The 13,873-nt window shown below is 46.4% G+C and overlaps 1 protein-coding gene across 3 annotated transcripts in view; it reads left to right on the top strand.

Moving 5' to 3' along the window:
• Positions 1-13,873, top strand: part of FBXO17 (F-box protein 17) — a 28,373-nt gene that overhangs the window by 6,088 nt on the left and 8,412 nt on the right. The window contains exon 1 of one of the 3 annotated variants that reach the window (XM_039244413.1): positions 9,200-9,282. The exons of the other annotated variants lie outside the window; for them this stretch is intronic. The gene's annotated coding sequence lies outside the window, so the exon portion shown is untranslated. Of the gene's footprint in view, positions 1-9,199; positions 9,283-13,873 lie in introns of those variants that run through there. 3 annotated transcript variants of the gene reach the window in all.

A 13,873-nucleotide genomic window follows, 5' to 3' on the forward strand; every position in this document is an offset into this window, starting at 1 on the left:
TGGACGTTTGGGTTGTTTCCAAATGGATAATGGGGCTGTGGACTTTTGCAATCAAGGTTTGTGTGGACATGCGTGTTTATTTCCCGTGGGTAGGTGGTCTCATGGTAGAATTGCTGGGTTTCAATGAACTTAATGTTTTATGTTGAACTTTTTTGTTAATGGTCACCTTTCAAAGGAACAGCCATTCTTCCCAAGTGGCTGTACTGTTTCACTTTCCCATTGGCAACACGTGGGGTCCCAGTGGCTTCAGGTACTGGCCAGTCTTTGGAACGAACAGCGGCCATTCTGATGGGCCTGAGATGGTGTCTCATCGTGATTTTAATTTGGATTTCCTTAATGACTAATGATGTGGAGCATCTTTTCATGTGCTTGTTAGTCATATGCATATCTTCTTTGGTGAAATGTCTCTTCAAATTTTTGTCTATTTTTAAAGTGGTTTGTTTGTCATACTGTTGAATTTTAAGTGTTCTTTATATATTCTGGGTACGAGTCCTTCATCAGCTAGATGATTTACAGACATATTCTGCCAGTCGATAGCTTGTCTTTTCATTTTCTCACTGGTGTCTTTTAAGTGCAAAAGTTTTAAATTTTGATGATGTTTAATTAATCCCTTTTTTTCTTCAATGATTCACACTTCTGGTGTTGTATCTGAGAAGTCTTTGCTTACCTAACCCAAGATCATTAGATTTTTCTTCTAAAAATTTTATGGTTTTAATTCTTACAGTCAGGTGTATGGTTTATTTTGAGTTGGTATCTGTGTGTGGTATTGAGGTAAAGGCCTGAACTCATTTTTTGCATGTAGATTTCCCATCACCGTTTGTTGAGAAGACAGTCTTTATGCTAAGAGACCAGATCTCAAATGTTCTCACCACAAGAAAGAAATGATAATTAAGTGACATGATTAGAGCTGTTAGCTAATGCTAAAGTGATAATCATATTGCAATATATAAATGTATCAAATCTGCACCTACACCTTAAATTTACACAATGTTATATGTGAGGTAAATATATATACTCACATTACACATATATATATTTGAGTTTATATAATCTTTTTCTTCTGTAAACCAATAAACAGGGCGACTTTAAGGAGAATGTCCCTAGCCTCCAGGTCAAATTGATTTTTTTCTTGCATATTGTCAAATGGACATAACATGGATACAATTAGTGTATATCATATTTGGACCATGATTTTCTTAAGCAGTTTTTTGTTTTTCCTGCAGTTTGTCATCGCTTGAATTTTTTCTTTCCTAAGATTTTTTTTTAAGTTTATTTACTTATTCTGAAAGAGACAGAGACAGTGCCAGCAGGGGAAGGGCAGAGAGAGACAGAAAATCCCAAGCAGGGTCCTCACTGCCACGACAGGATCCAGTGCAGGGCTCGAACCCATGAAACCATGAGATCATGACCTGAGACGAAACCAAGAGTCAGATGCTCAACCGACTGAGCCCACCCAGGAGTCCCTAGGATTTTATTTTTTTAAGTTTTTCTAAGCAATCCCTGTAAGAGAACATGGAGCTCAAACTCACGACCGTGAGATCAAGAGTCACATGCTCTGCTGACTGAGCCAGCCAGGTGCCCCTTTAATTTTTCCTTTTGAGAGAGGTATTTTCCAGTTTCTAACTTATCTAATCTACTAAGGAGGAATTTTTTTTCTTCTAGAAGACATTCTTCCTTTTATAATATCCTGTTCTTAGTGGGTTTTGAATATCTTCTCTAATCTAAATGTACCCAGGGCCAGCTACATAATTTGCAGGGCCCAGTGCAAAATGCATATATGAGTCCCTTGTTTAAAAATGATTGAGAATTTCTGGGGCATCTGGATGGCTCAGTCAGTTAAACGTCTGACTCTTGGTTTTAGCTCAGGTTGTGACTGATGGGATTTTAGGAGTGTTGGTGGGGGGCATGGGGTTTTAGCTCAGGTTGTGACTGATGGGATTTTAGGAGTGTTGGTGGGGGGCATGGGGTTTTAGCTTATTTTGTAATTGATAAGGTTTGGGGGTGTTTGTGGGGGAGGGTGGCGTTTGGAGCCAACGGCCAAGAAAGAATTCTTGAAGACATCGTTGGTGTAAAAACGCAATTTGATTAAAGCTTGGGGACAGGACCCGTGGACAGGAAGAGGGTCCTTCTTGCAGTTTCTTTGGAGAACAGCCCTCCAGTTCTGTCTTTCCTGTGGATGAATGTTGGGCAGCCTGAGACGTGTGTGGCAGAGCATGTGGGGGCCAGGAGAGGGAGCAGGGACCCACAGGCGCAGTTATTTCAAAGATGGACTAACCTCTGTCCTCACCTACCCCAGCCTGGGCTCCGCCGGACCCCTGACTCTGGGTCCAACGCCTCTGGAGCTCCTAGAGGCCCCATTGTCCTCACTCTGAGTTCGACCCTGGCCCCTGCGCTTAGGTCTGCTCTCTGTCTTTCTGAAAAATAGTGACATTCCTTTTTTGTGGATGGGCTCTCTCCTGTTGGCTTTGCTTTTTCATTTCTTTTTTTTTTTTAATGTTTTATTTATTTCTGAGAGAGAGAGAGAAACAGCATGAGCAGGGGAGGATCAGAGAGAGAGGGAGACACAGGATCTGAAACAGGCTCCAGGCTCTGAGCTGGCTGTCAGCACAGAGCCTGATGCGGGACTTGAACCCACGAACTGTGAGATCATGACCTGAGCTGAAGTCGGACACTTAACCAACTGAGCCACCCAGGCGCCCCAAGCTGCTTTTTCATTTTTTTGCTGTCCATAGAGAGGACGCCCTTTGAGAGGAAGATCAGACTGCCCGGATTCCGATCCCCATTCCACATCTGGCTGCTGTGTGACCTTATGGGAGTCATTTTGCCTCTCTGGGCCTCAGTTTCCTCACGGTGTGAAGATCAACTAGGATAATACAGGAGTTACACGATGGCCACACTCATTCAGTTCCTGGGTTTGCAGAGCTGTCTTTTTTTTTTTTTTTAATGTTTTTATTTATTGAGAGAGAGAGAGAGAGACAGCGGGAGCGGGAGCGGGGGTGTGGAGGGTGGGGGGGGGTCAGAGAGAGAGGGAGACAGAATCTGAAGCAGGCTCCAGGCTCTGAGCTAGCTATCAGCACAGAGCCCGTCGTGGGGCTCAAACTCACGAATCGTGAGATCATGACCTGAGCTGAAGTCTGACGCCCAACTGGTTGAGCCACCCAGGCGCCCCATGCAAAGCTGTCTTTTATCTGGCCCGTACTGTGCCTTAATTTTTTCCGACCGCATTGCTAACCTTTAAAAATTGGGTGATTTCACATAAAAGCTGGGATTTCCAGTTTTCTTTTGAAAAATCCGGAAGATGTGGCCTAAGCAGGCCTACTTTCCTACTTGGCGGTAAATGAGCCAGAGTGAGTATTGACAGAGCCTTCAGGCTAGCTCTACCTTCTGGTTTGCCGTCTCCACCACTCCCTGTTTTCTCCTATCCACGGCCTCAGGATGCTGCCTATCTGGGGGTTAAGCATCCTACTCTTGGCTTTGGCTCAGGTCATGATCTCACAGTTCGTTAGTTCGAGCCCCGCATCGGGCTCTCCGCTGATGGTGCGGAACCTGCTTGGGATTCTCTCTTTCCCTTTCTCTCTGCCCCTCCTGCACTCTCTCTTTCTCAAAATAAATAAATAAACTTTAAAAAAAAGAAAAGGATACTGCCTGTCTGTTGGAGGCACTTGAACTTGGTTTTCCTGGGATACTGTTTCCAAGCCTCTAGCACAGGACCAGGCACATAGGACTGTTATTATTATGAGGCCAGCAGGGGGCAGCAGTGTGAATGAGGCTCCAATCCGGCCCTCGTTCTCATTGCCAGGCCATGCTACCCTAGGGCTGCATTCGCCCGGAAGAGATGCCTTTTTCTTAAGCTTTATTTATTAAATTTTTTAAAGTATTTTTAAAGTTTATTTATTTTGAGAGAGAGAGAGAGAGAAAACAAGTTGGGGAGGGGCAGAAAGAGAAGGAGAAAGAATCCCAAGCAGGCTCTGCACTATCAGTGCAGAACCGGATGCGAGGCTTGAACCCATGAATCTTGAGATCGTGACCCAAGCCAAAGTCGGCCTTTAACCAACTGAGCCAAGATTTTTTTTTTCTTTTTTTTTTTTTAAAGCATCCCTTCCAGGGCGCCTGGGTGGCTCAGTCAGTTGAACATCCAACTTTGGCTCAGGTCATGATCTCGTGGTTTGTGAGTCTGAGCCCTGTGTCAGGCTCTGTGCTGACATCTCGCAGCCTGGAGCCGGTTTCCGATTCTGTGTCTCCCTCTCTCTCTCTCTGCCCCTCCCCCACTAGCTCATGCATGCACACACTAGCTCAGTCTGCCTTCTTGAAACGGAAGCCACATCAAATCTTCAAACAGGCACATAATTCTTAAGAGCAAAGAATTCGATCTTGGCTTATTGACAAGTCTTCTGTAACCCATATGTTGCAGGTTAGAAACAACATCAGCACTATGGTTCAAGAGCACAGACTTAAAGTTAATAAGGGAAAATGTCAGGTTGAGAAAACTCTCCCGAAGGCATGAAAAACAAGCGATTCTATCAAAAATTAAAAAGACAATGGAGAATACCGGGTGCTGGCAACTATTATTCTGCCACGTTGTTGAAGGGAATGCAAATGGCCCACCCTTGCCGGAAAAATCTATTGGGTGTTCTCTTGTAAAGTGAAATATACACTCTCTGTATGATCCGAGAATTTCACTCCTAGGTATTTAATGAGATGAATGTCCACACCAACACTTGGTACCTAAATGTTCACCGTAGCTTTATTCATAACAGCCCCAAATGGAAAACAGCCTAATGTCCATCCTGGTGAGTGGATAAACAGAGTGTGGTTTATCTGTTCAATGGAATATTACTCAGCAATAAAAAGGACGAAGTACTGATTGGTGCGTGCAACAATGTGGGCAGGTCTCGCAGGTGTTCCCTCTCACCCCTCCCCCCCCCGCCCCAAGGAAAGAAGACACAGGAGCACATACTGTATGTATCAGTCAGAGTCCAGTCAGGAGAAGGAAACCAGGCAGTAATTTGAAGGGAGAATGTTTGGGACGCCTGAGTGGCTCAGCCGGTTAAGCGTCTGACTTCGGCTTGGGTCACAATCTCACGGTTTGGGAGTTAAAGCCCCGTGTCGGGTTCTGTGCTAACAGCTCAGAGCCTGGAGCCTGTTTCGGATTCTGTGTCTCCCCCTCTCTCTATCCCTCCCCTGCCCGTGCTCTGTCTCTCTCTGTCTCTCAATAATAAATAAACATTTTTTAAAAGTTAAGGGAGAATGTTCAATAGACAGAAGTATTAATTATAGCAGGGGAAATAGCTACTAAGAAACAAAGAGAATGCCAGAGATTAAAGAAATAGCAGAGATAAGGAGGAGCCACTATCTCTATGATCCAAGATTGAGAGCAGATTGAGAGCTTGAGGGCGCCTGGGTGGCTCGGTCCATTAAACCTCCAGCTTCCGCTCAGGTCATAATCTGGTGGTTCACAAGTTTGAGCCCCACATCAGGCTCTTCACTGTCAGCACGGAGTCTGCTTCAGATCTTCTCTCTCGGGTCCTTCCCCGCTTGCTCTCTCTCTCTCTCTCTCTCTCTCAAAAATAAACATGAGGGGGCACCTGGGTGGCTCAGTTGGTTAAGCGACCGACTTCGGCCCAGGTCATGATCTCACGGTCAGTGGGTTCAAGCCCCATGTCGAGCTCTGTGCTGACAGCCAGCTCAGAGCCTGGTACCTCCTTTGGATCCTGTGTCTCCCTCTCTCTCTGACCCTCCCCTGCTCATACTGTCTCTCTCTCTCTCAGAAATAAATAAAAAACATTTAAAATTTTTTAAAAAATAAACATTGGGGGAAACAAAGAGAGCTTGAGAGCTTGAGAAAGAGGACAGACCCAGACCCTGATCTCCCTCGAAAACTCTCAAAGGAGGCTCACAAAAGGCAAAGGAGTCCCAGTCAGTGCTGCACCTTGAACTTGACGGAAATCCGCCCTCTGGAAGTTGCCAGAAGTCTGTCCAACAGGATGCTGGGGAAGGCAGTTCACAAGGAAGTGTGGCACTCAAAGCAATAGGAAACCGCCTGAGGTGGGCGCAGGGAAGGGTGCTGGCCACGGGGTGCTGCCAGGCACCCCAAGAGGCTTGCACTCTGCCGGTGTGAGGCCTGAGAAGCTGCCCTGGGGCGACCAAGCTGGAAGCAAAAAAAAAAAAAAAAAAGCTTCTTGCTGCCATGTTCCTCTGGCGCCCTCTACCGGGAAAACTCAGCATGTCAGCCGGCACAGAAAAAATATTTAAATGGCCAAAGTCCAGTTTGGCTACATGGAGCTCTGAGAAAGTACATTGATAACTGGCCCATTCTATGATTCCATTTGTATGGGGTTCTAGAAAAGAACGATCGCAGCGACAGAAAGCAGATGAGTGGTGGCCTTGGGGGGAAGTAGCGGTTGACTGGGAAGGGGCGAACTTTTCCGAGTGAGGGAGCTGTTCCACCCGGGTCACAGGGATGCTTCTGCAGTCGAATACCGTTGTTAGAACGCCAATTGTGCACTTGAGGTGCGTGGCCTGTATTGAAGTAAGTTGTACATCAGTACAGGTTATTTTACAAAGGGACTCATTCTGGGAAATCAAGGCTCGTGTACAAATAGACACCCCCCTGCGTGGACAAATGCAGCAGCCATGCACCCGGGATCCCCCGCTGGGACAGTCCAGCTTACTCTGGTGCCTGTCTGACCATGAGGTGCTACTGAGAGTAGTATTATTGGCATTGCTTGCTCACTGATTCTCTCTGAGGAGTTCCGGTTCAACGCGGGTGCTATAGGTAGTTGGCAGAGGGGGCAGGGGCTGGGAGCTTCACATGTGCCCACTCCACCCCCACCCCCAATTACCCCCTCCCCAAGGCAAATCCACAGAGGCATCTCACCTGAGGTTCTAATTCTTTCAGATGATCAGATCCTTCCTCATCCTTAGAACGAAAACTTATTCGTTGCTTCATGACCTTTGGGTCTTCTTTCTTGAAGGGCTCAAGGGCATGGCTTGGGAGTATTTGCCCTTCACCGCTCACAGCAACCCTTTGAGGTAGAAGCAGTAGTTATCCCCATATCACAGAAAGGAAGACTGAGGCTCAGAGATCAGCAGCATACCGAAGAGGTGCCCAGGAAGAGGCAGATTCAGGATTTGAACCCAGATCATCTGCCTCTAGTGGGAGCGCCGGATCACCACCCATCTTGCTGGGGGCAGCCGCCCTGCATTCTGAAAACTCTCAGAGGCTCCTCACCCCGCCCCCCGAGATGGCTCCTAATCGGCTTTACGGATGCTGAATCTTCAACTGTTGGGTCTCTTCTCTCCCCATGACTGTTTTATGAAAATTTTCAAGCGTATAGAAAAGTTGACATAATTATACAGGGAATAAACCCTGACTCCTAAGAAGGGGAGACGGTGGCAATACCCACATATTTTTTAGCCTGACACTAAAGTATCACCAGTATTAAGAGTTTGTGCGGTCTTCCGTATTCATAAAACACAAAACAAGATGGTACTGACATGACACCTCAAGTATAAAAATGTATAAATATCACAGCAGGTAAAAACATACATGTATAAACATACAAGGTTTACCCCATAAGTTATTCTAGTATACCATTAGCTGATAAAGTCAAGAAAATCATTTTTGAGTCAATGAAAATAAAAGTGCTAAAATTAGGGGCACCTGGGTGGCTCTAGTCATTAAGCATCTGACTTCGGCTCAGGTCATCAGCTCATGGTTTGTGAGTTCGAGTCCCATATCGGGTGAACACAAGCCCCACTTAAGGTGAACCCCGCTTCTCTCTCTCCATCTCTCTGCCCCTCACTTGCACCCTCTCTCTCCCTCTCAAAAATAATGTTAAAATTAATAAAGATAAAGGCAATACAAATTCAGTGATAAAATTAATGAAGTAAGAACATCGTATAAAATGGAGACCATTTAATGACTCATGAGCCTTGAAAATGAAATTCTAGAGGCTCCCGGGTGGTTTAGTCAGTTAAGCGTCCAACTTCGGCTCAGGTCGTGATCTCACAGTTGGTGAGTTCGAGCCCCACATAGAGCAGACTGCTGTCAGCACAGAGCCCAGTTCGGATCTTCTGTACCCCTCTCTCTGCCCCTCCCCTGTGCTCTCATTCTCTCTCTCTCTCAAAAATAAACATGTAGGGGGGAAAAAAAGAAAGTGAAATTCTATTATTTGGTCTTTGGCAAAAGTAGGCTGTGGCTGGAGAGACCATGTGGAGACAGAGGAGAACCCAAGGAGCCCCAGCCATGTGGCTGCCCAGCTGTTCGAGTCTCCCCATCGCAGGTGCCAGGCGCAGGTGCCAGGCGGGGCACTGCATAAGCCCTCAGACGCCAGGGCCGCACTCCTGCTGGGTGACAACTGAACTTGAGCCCCCCCGAGCACTGCTGACCTGAGCCCAGGCACTTCCCAGAGCCAGGGAAAAAATAATCATAAGATAATGGTTATTGTGAGTGGACTCCCGCAAACAAACCGGGTTGATGGTGTCATCACTGAGTCACGGAGGTATTTCGGGGCAATATTTTCCAGTCACTATAGAAAGGTCTCTGGCCCCACACAATTTGAGGAGCTTCTGAGGAGAGAGAGAAGCTGGTTTCTAAGGACGCTGTCACTTTAAATAGTCCCGCATTTTGTTTGGCCAGTAAGGGGAGAGTTTTCTAGACCTCTTTTTGTCCCATTCTGTGGATTTCCATCTTTTTTTATTGTTACTATTTTTCCGAAACCTTTTATAGAAAGGATGCAAGCTATACAGCCTGATGAATATTTAACACACACATATAGCCGGCCCTCAGGTCAGGAAATGGAAAGAAAATCCTTTCTAAATGAGTATATCTCTGCTTAGTCAGAATTTCTTTTTAATATATGTATGTATTTTTTAAGTTTATTTATTTATTTTGAGAGAGAGCGCGCACGCACAAGCAGGTGAGGGGCAGAGAGGAGGAGACACAGAATCCCAGGCAGGCTTGCGTCATCAGCGCAGAGCCCGATGCAGGACTTGAACTCACGAGCCCAGAGATCATGACCTGAGCTGACATCAAGAGCTGGACCCTCCACCAACTGAGCCACCGAAGTGCCCCTGCCCAGTTAGAGTTTTTAATGCCGCCTGAGATTCTCTTAGCAGAGAATTTTTTTTTTTTTTAATTTTCAGGTAATCTCTACACCCAATGTGGGGCTCAAACTCACAACCTTGCGATCAAGCGTCTCCTGCTGCACCGAGTAAGCCAGCCAGGTGCCCCAGTGACAGAATTTGCTGTTGCTCTTCAGCACATGTGGTCACTATGAGGTGAGCCATCAAGTCACTGACCACAGTCTCAAGATGCAGAAGATTCCAGATGTTTCAATAAAATGAAAGAAATGTATCACACCAACAAAAATACCTGCCGTCAGAATAGCTAAAACGTGGAAGCAGCCATGTCCATCAGCAGATGAATAGATATCAGCAAAGTGGAATATTAAGCAGTCTTAAAAAAAGGAATGTAATTCTGGGATGCCTGAGTGACTCAGTCGGTTAAGCGTCCGGCTCTTGATTTTGGCTCACGTCATGATCTCAGGGTCGTGGGATCAAGCCTCAAGTCGGGCTCCACGCTAGGCATGGAACCTGCTTGAGACACTCTCTCCCTTTCTCTCTGCCCCTCCCTCATGCTCTTTATCTCTTTAAATTAAAAAAAAAAAAAGGAAAGGAATTCTGATATCTGCTACAACACAGATGAACCTTGAAAACACTACGCTAAGTGAATAGGTCGATCACAAACCAATGCTGTACAATTATTCCTCTAATATGTGTTATTTAGAGTCCTCAAGATCATAGAGATGGAAAGGACAGTGGTTAGCGGGGCAGGAGGGAACGGGTGGTGGGGAATTACTGTTTTACCAGGTGGAAAGACTTTGGGAGCTGGGTGGCAGCAATGGTAGCACATTAGTATATTGAACATCACTGAAATGTACACTTAAAAATGGTTATGATAGGGGCGCCTGGGTGGCTCAGTCGGTTAAGCGTCTGACTTCAGCTCAGGTCATGATCTCACGGTTCTAGAGTTCAAGCCCCATGTCAGGCTCTGTGCTGACAGTTGGAGCCTGGAGCCTGCTTCAGATTCTGTGTCTCCCTCTCTCTCTGCCCCTCCCCTACTCATACTCTGTCTCTCTCTCTCCCTCTCTCAAAATAAACATAAAAAATTAAAACAAGAAAGAAAGGATCTGAGGCAGCCCACAAAAACATGTAGCACATTAACATTAAAACATTTTTTTAAATGGTTATGATGGTAATCTTTATGTTGTTTGAATTTTCCCACCAAAAAAAATGGAGAAAAAGAATTAGTCCCATAAACAGGCAACAAATATAAATAAAGTAGATTTCTGAATTAAAAAATAATAATCAACTAGTAATCAGTACTTAAAAACAGCATGGCTTAAAAACAAAAACTCAAGGGTGCCTGGGTGGCTCAGTCGGTTAAGCGTCCAACTCGATTTTGTGAGTTTGAGCCCCGCATCGAACTGCAGTCAGTGCAGACCCTGCTTGGAATTCTCCCTCTCTCTCTCTCTTTCTCTCTGCCCTTTCCTGGCTTGTGCTATCTCTGTTTCTCTCAACATAAGTCAATAAACTTAAAAAAAAAAATCAAAGAAACCAAAAAAACACGCTGTTCCTGAATTACATGTACTAGGCTCAAAGGAGATAAAAATACGTTCATAAGCAGGAAGTGGATAGTCAGGATTCGAACCCCGATTGGTCTGTGTCTGCAGTCAAGGCGCCGATTGTTTCTTATCAGGGCTCTTTTGGCTTTTGGAGCAGGACAGTTCTTTGCGGAAGGGACCCATCCCACACAGCGTAGGTCGCTGAGCGCCGTCCCATTTAGCTAGAGCTGCGTAAGAGACAACTCAAAACCTAGTGACCTAAAATAACCTTTCTTTGATTGTTTCACGGCTCTGGGGGTTGGCTGGGCTCAGCTAAGCTGATCTTAGGGGCTCACGTGCAATGCCATCTAACAGTGGCTGGGGTTGGGTCATCAGAAGTCTTATTCGCCCCTGTGTCTAGCCCCTGGGATGAGACTCAAACAGCCGGGGCTCCCCGGACTTTTCTCTGCCTGAATTCATGGGGTCTCCCCAGCGGGGTGACCCCAGGGCAAGCCAGACTTACGCGGTGACTCGGGCAGTGGTGTGCTGGAGCTGGTGTGCCCGGCTTACAAGAGCAGACTGTGGGCACCTCTCCAACCCCGCAGTTCGGGGACTTCATGTTAGTAGCCTGCAGTGAGCAGCAGCAGGTGTTTTTACACAGACATCAGCAAGTGTTCTGAACGCAGACTCTTTTTCTCCTCGCCATGAAACATTTAGAAGCACACCACTGGACTCAGGGCTCCTGTCCCAAGAAAGCCAGGCAGTGGCTGTATCTTCTTTTACGACCCAGCCTTGCAAATCTCTTAACAGTGACGCGTCTGCGGTGCTCTGAAAGTTGAAGCAGTCACAAAGGTCTGCCCTTGTCAAGGGGAGGGGTGTGGACTCTTAATGGAGGGCCATCAAGCCCTAGAAAAGCCTGTGACAAAGGAGACGTTATTATATTATGGATGGAAACTGCCTGCCAGTAGCATCCCCTAGTCACCGCCCCAGTCAGCCAGTCAGTAAAGTCACGACACCCCTCCCCCCAATGCACAGAGTCCCAAACCCTCAGACAGCGGGGCATTGTCGTGCCTTCCACGTCCCATACTGACTCAGCCAGTAGTTGGCATTCAGCTGTGTGGGCATTATGGCCATAAGGCTCCCTGTGGCCCTCAACAGAGAGTCCCAAACAAGGAATTTGTTTTGTTTTTCGTTTTTAAATGTTAATTTTATTTTTGAGAGAGAGAGAGAGAGCATGTGCATGTGGGGGAGAGGCAGAGAGAGAGGGAGATGCCAAATCCGAAGCAGGCTTCAGGCTCTGAGCTGTCAGCACAGAGCCTGACACAGGGCTCGAACCCACGAACCGTGAAATCATGACCCGAGCAGAAGTGGGACGCTTAACCGGCTGAGCCACGCAGGCACTCCCCAAACAAGCATTTTGCATACTCAGGGCTCATAAGGTACATCCGTTGAAGGCCCTTGCTCCTTGGTGAGATCTGCCTGGACTCATTTTGTCATGAGACCACCCTGGCTCCAGAGACCCCTTGCTTGCCAGCGTCCAGCACATTCTTTTTCTGTTTTGTTTTTGTTTTTGTTTTTTTGTTTTTTGTTTTTTTTACCACTACATTCTTGAGAACTAAGCTAGGAAACCACACTCCGGTGAGTTTCACATCCATGACAGGCAAATGGGTACACTTGCTATTAAATTGTTGCTAATTATCAATGCCACTAAGAACCACTTGGGGAAAAGCACGCCTCGTCTCTTGAAACCTGTCTTATAACCAATCACTGAGTCAGGGTGAAGGGGGTTTTAGGTCCCATGTGGGTGGATCCTAGCCTGATACCGGCTTCTTTCTTAACAAAACCTTAATCAACTGATTTCAAAATAATAACAGCTGTCATGAGTTGAGCACCTCCAGACATCAGACGACATAACGACATAATGGACATTAGACTGTTGAAGCCTGTTAACCCAGGGCAACCTCCCATGATCGTTTAGCCCATTAAACAAGATGATGGGATTCAGTGAGATGACCCAGCTTAAAGGCTCAGCGCAGTGGCTTAATAAGGGCCCAATAAATGTCACCAGATGAAAGAATCGTAGCTCAACGGCTATCCGTCATTCTTTTATGATGGATAATAATAATAGCAACTAACATAATTTGGTGTTCAATATTAATTTAATATCACCCTTCTATCTGAGATATCAGCGGTTTTTCTTAAGTGCTTTGCAAATATTAACCCAGTTCATCTTTACAACAACCCTGTTAACATCCTCATTCTCAGAGAAGGAAATGGCACTAACAGCTTGAGCGATGTGCCCTTGATCATATAACGAGCTAGAGGCAGAGCCAGAACTTGAACCCAGGCTGGCCAGGATCCAGCCACAAGGTGCTGATCGCTGGGCGACTCTGCCCCAATGGGGAAAATGAAATGAGCTTCTCACTAGGTCTGGAGCCCAGTCACTGAGTTCTTGCCAAGTAAAGGTGTTTCACCTTGCCATGCCTCAGTTTCCTCATCTGTGGAGTGGGTTTCTGATGTGATGACCCATTCGTTCATTCAATGAACATCTCTTCATTGAACACCTACTGTGTGTCCGGCACTGGTGTGGACAGCGTGGTGTGTAGTATACAGAAGAAACAACTCTTCCTCGTGGTGATTACAATGCGGTTAGGGAGACAGGCAGTAAAGAAGGTATTAAGTAAATTATATACACTTATGTGTGTGGTGCATTAAGAGGTGGTAAGAGGGGCGCCTGGGTGGCTCAGTCGGTTAAGTGTCGACTTCAGCTCAGGTCATGATCTTGTGCTCCATGAGTTCGAGCCCCGCTTCTGGTTCTGTGCTGATAGCTCGGAGCCTGGATGCTGCTTCGGATTCTGTGTCTCCCTCTTTCCTCTGCTCCTCCCCCACTCGCACTGTGTCTCTGTCTCTCAAAAATAAATAAACGTTAAAAATTAAAAAAAAAAGAGGTACTAAGAGCTTTAGAGAAATATAAAGTAAGGAAAAGCGAAGGGGGAGTCGGTGGTGGTCAGGAGGCCCTGAAATTGTAAATAAGGGGCCCTTCTCATGGAGACGTTGACATCTGAGCCAAGACTTGAAGTATGGAGGTGAGCATAGAAATTCTCTGGATCCGGGGGGCAGGACCCTGAGGCGTGGGGGCCGGTGTAGCTGGGCAGAGGGGGTGAGGGCGAGATGGCGGTAAGGAGGTGAAGGCCGCAGACAGTGTGAGAGCCTGTAGGCCACAGTGAGGACTCTGCCTTTATTCTGAGTGAGGTGGAGCCTGAGGG

This window comes from Hyaena hyaena, unplaced genomic scaffold (assembly GCF_003009895.1).
Source record: "Hyaena hyaena isolate Hyena2069 unplaced genomic scaffold, ASM300989v1 scaffold_9, whole genome shotgun sequence".
Lineage (NCBI taxonomy): Eukaryota > Metazoa > Chordata > Mammalia > Carnivora > Hyaenidae > Hyaena > Hyaena hyaena.